At 43.0% G+C, this 9,711-nt stretch overlaps 1 non-coding gene across 1 annotated transcript; it reads left to right on the forward strand.

The window, feature by feature from the left end:
• Positions 1-3,162: 3,162 nt before the first annotated feature.
• Positions 3,163-3,241, forward strand: Trnap-agg88 (transfer RNA proline (anticodon AGG) 88). The gene has a single exon. It is a non-coding gene; the product is annotated as a tRNA-Pro (tRNA).
• The last annotated feature ends 6,470 nt before the right edge of the window (positions 3,242-9,711 follow it).

Genomic DNA, 9,711 nt, shown 5'->3' on the forward strand with positions numbered 1-9,711 from the left:
GCAGGATCCTGCGTTGCCTTCTTATGGAGGAGTTACCTTGTGTAACTTGATCTAAATAATTCAATCTCTGAGGTGCTATAATTTCTCTTCTCACTAAACCTTGTCTTTCATAGGCTTGATGCCCAGACCATTGGTATCACCATCCCTTGGGCACTTTTTAAAAACTGCAAATTCTCAAACACCATTCTGGGCTTCTCATATTAATCACGGTTAAATACTAACACTGGGTGTCTGGACACTGGAGCATCTGAGAGCCTTGTAGCTTCTCAGACTATGAGGCTAGATGCCTCAGAAGTTCCAATATGGTGTAGAAAGCCTGGCTGTTACTGAAAGAGTTGCTGTCACTGAGTTCATGCTGGAAGTCTGAAGGAGCTGGAGTCTGATGTCAGTGAGCAACTGATGGCAGCAGCAGCTGTGATAGACACTCTCTCAGGAAGAAGTGAAGACAGGGACACACTCATTTTCCTCAGATCTCGTCAAATCTAAGCTGCCAGTTGGAAGGCGACATCCATTGAGATCTGGATTCCCCCATCAGTTAATCCACTCTGGAAACTTCCCTCAGAGACACAGCCATGGGTACGTCTCCTCAGTAGTTCTAAGTCCCAACAAGTCAACAGGACCAACTAACACAAAGATGCCAGGTAATTCTTCCATAAGAAGGCAACCACAGGATCCTACCACTTCCTCGCCAAAGTCCTTGCCTGGTGGACAAGGTCATAGAATTCTAGTGTGACCACTAAAGCAGGTGCCTGGAATAGAGCTGAAGAAGTCGTCTACACACACATACACACACACACACACACACACACACACACACACACACACACACACACCTGCCTTTTTCCTCCTTTCAGAGGTTGGAAAGGCAAAAGGAATAGAAGATGGCCAGCTCCAGCCTGCATAGTCACCTAATGCTAAGAGTTTAGCACTCAAGGGTAGCTTCGTCATTTCAGCAATCACAACACCAACCAAAGTGTGCACGGAACAGAACTACATGTGTTTACATTTCCCCCCCAAAAGTTCTCTGCAACTGTCACTCAATTCAAGACACCTACCCAGGCAAAGGGGGGGGGGTCTGTAGGATTCTGAACTGGTATGCTTTGTCCTGAGATCCAGGAAGAGCCAGGAGCAGGTACATAGCCAAGCTTCTCGATGCACCAATCTGCCTTAACACTGAACAAGATGGAGGAATGCCCCTGGCTCAGTTTATCTTCTAGTATTAGAGTCCTTTCCCTTTATCCATTATTGCTGTTTCTTCCCTAATCCGAAGGCATCGCTAATCTTAAATTTTAAAATTCAACCTTATCAGTAAGTCATTCTCATGAAAAACAATGTGGAAAAGTTGGATTTTTTTCCCCACACAAAACTATTTGTTTGATGAAAACATGTAAAGTATTTTAAATAGTTTGGTATACTTTCATTGTCCAATTTCCATTACTAGAGCAGTATGCCCAAGACTGGGTAATTTCTATTGTGGTTTTTTTTTTTTTAAAGTCAGGTTTTACTGTACAGATTAGAAACTCCAGACTGAGACAGGAAGGCAAGATCAGGAACCTGTGTGGGGTAAACAAAGATTTCAAGGCCAGCCTAAGCAACTTAGTGAGACCTTGCCTTAAATCGAAGGTAATAATAAAAAGAGCTGAAGACAGCCCAGTGATAAGAGCACAGGTTTAGCATGCAGGAGGTGCTCTAGGTTCAATACCAGTAATGAAAACGGACAAGGAAACACAGACTAGAAGCTGGAAAGTCCAAGAACATGACACTAGGATCTTGGGAAGCTGTTAAGAGCCTCCTGGTGCACCACCTTATGAGACAGACAAAGCAAACTCTCTTCCTATTCTTGGAGAGCCATATCATCACAAGGGCCCATTCTATATTCTTATCTATCCCTAATTACCTTCCCAAGAATCCCCACCTCCAAATGCCATTAACACGGGAACTTGAAGACAAGTTACCAGTTTGGGGGAACTTTTGGGGAACACTTCCAGGAAAAACTGGTCCCAGAATATGAGAACTGGCCACAGATGTCATGAGACTGAAGAAAGAGGCAGACAGATTTGGGATTGCACGGAGTGTGGTTTGAGGTTATGAGGAGAAATTTGAATATAGACGTGTACCGGAGTCATCAGGAAGAAACTTGAATCCCTGGGATTTGGGCTGGGAGGAAGAGACTTACAGGTCACAGGGGAAATGACCTCATCCAAGCCAAAAGCAGCTCAAGCTAATATCGAGGATGGTAAGCATGTACCTGGTGATGCCAGAGTCCAGCTCACGGAGCTCTGAATTCCACTCTAGTGGTTTAGCTCATTTATCTCCTAAGCTATAAAGCTGTAAGGAAAACAGCTCGGAGTTACTCATGGCGACCACAGTAGCCTCAACTCAAGACCAATGAAGTCCGTACAGCCTGAAGACATACCCAAACCATCACATGAAACTTCACTCCCTTCATGTGTGGCAGAAGATCTGGCCATGGGTGCACAGTCTAGCAGCTAGAATGTGTTCTAGAACCTTGTCTCCTCGGCACTTCCCTTTGCTTCCTTTCTCTCCATAAGCTCCATTGAATCCTTCAGGTTCTCCAAACTCTTGGGCTGATTCAGCTTCCCCTTTTGCTAGGTAGGAAAGGGAACATTCCTGGGTGTTCTCTGTGTCTTCTCTTCTCTCTCATCCTTCTAGTGGTCATAAGTATAGACGCTTACAGATACTAAGTAATCGACTTAGACTGAACACCCAGGAACCCATGTTAATGAGTTCTGATAGCTGAAACATCACAGGTAAAATCTAGCCATTCCACAGGGTTCTATGAGCCAAAATAACAACAACAGCAACACATTCCAACACAATATTGATTAAATTAACAACAGTGAAGCCATTTGAGAGTTTGTGGCAAGTGGCTTTTTCATGCCCCAAGATCTCTCTCTGAACATGCCACATAACTCTTTTTACCAAAGGAAATGTAAACCCTGCTTTATGAACAAAATAAAGCTAGGATTTTATATATATATATATATATATATATATATATATATATATATATATATATGTGTGTGTGTGTGTGTGTGTGTGTGTGTGTGTGTGTGTGTGTGTGTATTCATCCTCTGGTATAATACAAGTTTAAAAAAAAGAAATAGTTACATAATTGCACTTAAAACCTTCAAATGAGGGGTTGGGGATTTAGCTCAGTGGTAGAGCACTTGCCTAGGAAGCAAGCGCAAGGCCCTGGGTTCGATCCCCAGCTCCGAAAAAAAGAACCAAAAAAAAAAAAAACCTTCAAATGATCAACATTGTATGGTTGAATGACTAAGATTTAATTGTTTAAAATATTATGATCCAAAGAGATGACTCAGCAGTTAAGAGCAGTTGCTACTCTTTCAGAGGACCCAAGTTTAGTTCCCAGCACCCACATCAGCTTCACGGGATCTGATGCCTCTTGCTTGCACTGGCACCTGAATTCGTGACCACGCACTGCACATGTACAAACACATACCTAGGTATAATTAAAAATGAAAAAAGTGTTAAATTCATTTATCAGTTGGTCTTCTTATGACGTTTGAATAATTAAGGAAATAAAAACATGTCACTGTTCTCCTTGAGTTATTACAAGGTGTTTTGGTTTGTTTTTTTTTCTTTTTTTCAAATTTTTTATTCATTTTTACACTTCAGATTTTATTCCCCTCCCTCTGACTGCTCCATATCCCATACCTCCCGTTTTGGAGCTTTTTGCTTGTTTTGTTTTTGTTTTTCTGTCTTTTGGAAATTTTTAAAAAATATGAAACTCTGTAATACACAAATAATATTTTAAGATCCTTTTTTTGTTAAGTGTCTCCTTTTCCAGACAACAGAGACAAATAGAGAAAAAAAGAGGGGTGGGAGAGGTCAGAGAGTGAGGGAGAGAGACAATGTATTTAATTTCCACAAAAGTTCTTTGTGGTATGTGTTTTCAAAAGTCTCACCAGAAGGGTCAGTGTTTAAGAGCCCTGGCTGCTCTTGCAGAAGGCTAGTTTGGGTGCTAGCACCATCTATTGTGAGCTCTGCGAGCTGTCTGGTGCTGGTGTCCAGATTCTGTCTGAGTGGGAGGGCATGTGTACATGCACATGGAGAACAGGGACTGATGTCAGGGGCCATCTCTCATCTCTCTCCACATAATTTTTGAGACAGGGTCTCTCACTGAATCTGGAGTTCACTGGCTTAGCTGAACTCCCTGATATCCTTCTCTCTCCACCCCCACCTTGTGTGCTGAGGATGTGAACTCAGGTCCTCATACATGTGTGGCAAGCACTTTACCAACTAAACCATCTCCCAGTCCTTCATTTTGCTTATTTAACAAATACCTAGTTCTTGCCATGAACCTAAGGATAACTTAGATATGGACCAACAAACCTAATCTGTATCTCCACACTTGGTGTCAGCTCAGAATTCTCACTTTATATAGGAGGAAATATAGACAGAACCACCCCGTGCTTGCTGCCTCACCTGTGGGAAAGGTGCGTGTCGTGGTTAGAATAACCTGGGAAGAGAGTTTCGGTGAGGAATGTTTGGATTTTGTTTGCCTACGACATACCTGTGAGAGGTATTCTTAATTTGGTTTATTTAAGTAGGAAGATCCGCCCTGGATGTGGGTTGCACCAGTCTCCCATTTTGGGTCTTGGATTGTATAAGAGCAGAAAAAGCCAGGTGAGTGGCAAACACACAGCATTTATTCTCTCTGTTGTTGAATGAGAGTGTGATTATTGCTTCAAGTTCCTGCCTTGATTGAGTGGCTAATCCTGGTTGATCAAGAATCAACTAGAAGGTGCCTCTAGGCACCCCTTAAGGGACTTTCTGATGAGACGATTTGAATCGGGAAGACCCACCCCTGAATATGGGCAGCCTCTTCTGGTATAGGATAAAAGGACATAAAGGAAGGAAAGCTTTTCATTTTGCCTGATTATTTTCACTCTTACTGGCAAGTCCATCTGCTCTATTGCGGCAACATTCTCTCACTGATATAATTCATATTCATACTGGAAGAAAACAAACATGCTTTTTCAAGCGTCCAGTATAGACTTAAGACTAGCAATTCTCCAGGAATTGTGCAAGGGTTCAGGGCTAGATTAGAACTTTTTGTCAGGCTGTTTCCATCACACCAACAAAAATAAGACTGTGACCATAAATGATCATATTTAGAACGTAGCAAATGGCTAGGACTTTTTTGCCCAGCTCACACTGGTCATTCAAATGGAAGTTAAATTCAGCTTCAGCATGGATAGCTCTGACAGAGAAACAGTGGGGTGCTTTTGATTAACAATGAGCTGATGAGATAAAATACATGGTATATATTGTTTCTCACTCAATTTTAGGAAACACTGATGTTCCAGAAAAATTAATGTCAGAGTACATAGAACCCCTGTTGAGAAATGCACCTACTGGGTTAGACACAAGGATCAGTTCTCAGATTTGAGTGGCTTCCTGAGTATACTTACTGAATGGAATCTAGACCCAAATGTTAATCCTTTTACATGCTGGAACCATTTGCACAACTTCTTTTCATTCTGTTGAAGGTGTTTTTATGAGCAACAACTGCTGTGGGTGGACATGTTTACCCATTTGGGACCCTGATTGGGGTGGCTCTGAGATACAGCCATCTGCCCTCCAAGATTCCTGTGCATACAGAAGTTCTGATCACAGCCAAACCACAATTTCACCACAGTGTCCAAAACTCATCAACCAGCAGTAAACAGGAATGCATGACTATGAAAACATATCGCAAACCCACCTCCAAATAAGGAATTTGCATCTGGGCACTGGAGAAAGGCACATGAGATACATGGATCTTTTGGAAGCTCACATTCCGAGGAGAAAGATGAGAAAGTCGTAGCCCAAGAGAATCAACAGAGAGGAATAGACAGTAGAGAGGCGAAGGGGTGATAGCTTCAGTGGCTGCTTAGAGAGGTCAGAGAGAGGTAAAAATCTCATTGACTGAGCCAGACTGGCCAGGACTTTGTAGTCCTAAGCAACCTGGGAATGTGGCTAGCTGCTAGGACTTCTGCCACCTTACCTAAGAGGCAAAGGATTTGTCTCTGTAAGGAAGGCAGGGGGCAGTGGGGCCAGTATCTTCACTAACACCCTAAATGCACATGGCTATGCATCCCTTGGTGGGATTTATATCTCTTTATTTAAGTAGAATAATCCAGATGTAATTTCACTTTGCTTATACTGGCTCAGCTCTTTGCTCTATTTTGTGGCTGAGTTTCTCTTTGTGTGTTCTACCCACCTCCTAAATGGCTGTTTGCTCTGTTCTCTCACTCTCTTCATATCTCATGAATAGCGAAATTGCAGAAAACACATTAAAGGTACTTAAAATCGCTCTCATCTGGTGAACCTATCAGATTGACTATCTCCCAAGCATTTCTCTTCCCTCCTGTCTCCTTTTTTCATAGTACCTCAGAGCACAGGCAGACACTGTGCAGCCTTCCCTCCCCAAAGAAAGATGGGAAAGAGCATTTGTGTATGTCTCACTGTATGCATGGGGCTTTGCAGTGCTTAAGGAAAGAGCTGTCTGCTCTCCCATCTCAGAGATGGAATATCAGAAAGACAGGAGCTAATGGAGGTTCAAAAGGACACTGCAGACTCTCTTCATGTCAACGGGCCCCTGCATCTAATTTCCTGTAAGTGAATTATAACTACAAGAATTAATCTTTCTTCGGGGAGAAAAACAAATTATGAGAGACTCCAGATAGATTTTTCTGCTAGGGTGAAGAGGGATGGAATGAGAGAAAGCAGAGGAAGAGAAAAGAGGGGGAGAGAGAGAAGAGGAAGAGAAGGAAGAAAACAGAGGAACAGTAACAGACCCCAACTGCTTACCTAGAAAATGAAGAGTGTACACAGGGTACTACAACAGTTCTGTACCTGGTACCTTAAACTATTTATGTCATGTCTTATTGTCTTAAGTTATTGTTCTGTTTCTTTGAGGAGACACCATGACTAAGGCAACTTATAAAATAAATTATTGAATTTGGGCTTTGCTTACAGTTTCAGAGAGTTAGTCCAGGGCCATCATGGTAGGACACATGACAGCAAGAGACAGATATAATGCTACAGCAGGAGCAGCAAACTCACCCCTGACCCATTGGGTATAAGCAGAGAAGAATGCAAAGAGATGGAGACTGGTCTTGGTTGGGACTTTTGAAACCTCAAAGCCTACCCTCAGTGACATACCATCCCCATCAAGGCCACACCTCCTCCAACAAGGCCACACCTCCTCCAGCAAGGCCACTCTTCCCCCGAGGCCACACCTCCTCCAAAGCCATACCTCCTAACCCTTCTCAGACAGGCAACCAGGTTTTCAAATATCTGAGCCTACAGGGGTCATTCTCATTCAAACCACCACACTTATGGAATCACGTTCCTTGAGAAGCCCCTAAACACTTCTGAGAACATGTTCTTTGCCTTATTTCCCTATGACTCGGCCCCATAGCTCCTAGCATAAGGCCTCAGGTCCTCAACACATGGGCATCTTCATAACATGGCCACCATCTTCTCCTAAAGCACTGAGAAGTAAGAGAGGGGCAGTAGTTGCAGTGACTTCTATGACCTAGCTTATAAAGGCACAAGCCTACACCCATCACTTACATAAGATGTCCTACAAACTCCCCAACTTGTTTTTCTCTTGATGCTCGTCTGTCCCCACTCCCTCTCTCCTGTTTCTCTTTCCACCCCTCACACAATCTCCAAAGTTGTCCTCTCCCCCCAGGGATGTATGTATACACAGCTAGGCACGGGTGACCTCTGACCTCTGTTTTCATCTATTTCCTTAAGAAGCTTCAGGCAAGGTTAACCTGTACTTGCTAGTCTAGAACATGTTAATACATTTTTCCCCAGCTCAAGGAGGAAGGGCCAAGTTGGTGGCCTTTGTCAAACCCAGATATCACCGAGCTTGGGCTCTGGTGTCATCTGGGTTTGTGTCCCTTATCCCAGTGCAATCATTAGTATTACTCGCTACTCTTTAAGTGTCCTGTTTGGGATGGTAAGTTACGTGGTCATCTCTTGGGTCGTTTGTAGTCTCAGCTAGTTATATTAATTCTGAATGGGCAAAGACTCTCATGTCAGTGATGGGGCTGGAGCAGTGGCTCAGTGGATAAGAATGCCTGTCACAATAAGCATCAGGACCTGAGTTCAGAGCCTAGCATCTATATAAAACCAGCAGGGTGTAAGCTGGTGTGATAGATCTTAATCCCAGATTCAGTAAGCTAAGGCAGGTGGATCTCTGTGCATTCATCACTACCTGGATTCACCCAGCAAATTCCAGGCCAGCCAGGGCTACAAAAACAAAAACAAACAAACAAACAAACAAACAGCAACACTAACAACAAAAATGCTGATGTACTTGTAATGCCAGTACTGTGGGAATGGAGACAAGAGGATTCATTGGGTTTGCTGTCTATAAGCCTAGTGTCAGGTTCAATGAGAGATTCCATTGTCTTCTTCCAGCCTGTAAGCACATTTACATATGCATGTGCACTTGCACACACAGATATGCAAACACTCACAGGTGGGCACACACACACACACACACACACATACACACAGAGAGAGAGAGAGAGAGAGAGAGAGAGAGAGAGAGAGAGAGAGAGAGAGGCCAGTGTTACAGACAGTCCTAAAGCTATTTGAAGAATGGAGATAGGCTTGCACATGCACTGCTGTACTCATGAACCTGACCATTAGAAACAATTAGGTGGCGTGATATAGACTGTGAATGTCCGAACATTTCCTTGGTATTTAACATTCTTTGGCATTTCAATGACCTTTTATGAGACATAATGCAAGCTAAAGGACTCATTTATTCTACAATCATCTGATTTTATCCAAAGGAAAATGAGAGTGGAAGCAGGTGCCCTAGGCTGAGCCATGGATTGCATTTCAGAGCCTCTCAGACTGACGCTAATTTCAGCCATTTGCATGGGGCGCTGCACCCTCATTCCTATCATGGTATCCATGTCAGCTCAATTTTCAGAGCAACTATAAGGAAACATTGAACCCGCCGCCGATTATAATGATGTAATGAAGCCATGAGCCAGTAATTATTCTGCATTACCCTGATCAAGTGACATATGGTCCAGAGTTGTCACAGTGAGGTCTTGATGCTGGCTTGGAATGGAAGAAAATGGCTATGGATGCCATTTCAAGAATATCATCAAAAATTAGTTGGCTGGGCTAAAAGGTAAGATGTTCCAGGCTCAAGATGCTATCATGTACTCCTATCTGCCTCATAAACACCCCCTGCATAGTCTATACATAGACACTCCCACTTCAAGTAACTTAACTTAAAAGGAAATCATACTTAAAAGCTGCCTGTACTAGTAGAATGATCTTTTGAGAAAGATCTGGAGAATGGAAAGAAGGATGAGAAAAATCTTTTATAAATAGCATTTCAAACTACCCATTACTCAAAATATTCTGGGTCACTTGCTTAAGAATCAGCACTGTTGGGGGCTGGGGATTTAGCTCAGTGGTAGAGCGCTTACCTAGGAAGCGCAAAGCCCTGGGTTCGGTCCCCAGCTCAAAAAAAAAAAAAAAAAAAAAAAAAAAAAAAAGAATCAGCACTGTTGCACCAGTAGAAACCTGATCCAATAGGCCCTTAGAGTTCCCTGGGTGTGACTCTCACAGCAAGCCCTGCTTGGGTTGAGATCTCCTTTTACATGGTTATGATAACTTTTGAAGAATCAAGCCTGGCCC

The sequence above is a fragment of the Rattus norvegicus genome, chromosome 1, assembly GCF_036323735.1.
Source record: "Rattus norvegicus strain BN/NHsdMcwi chromosome 1, GRCr8, whole genome shotgun sequence".
Lineage (NCBI taxonomy): Eukaryota > Metazoa > Chordata > Mammalia > Rodentia > Muridae > Rattus > Rattus norvegicus.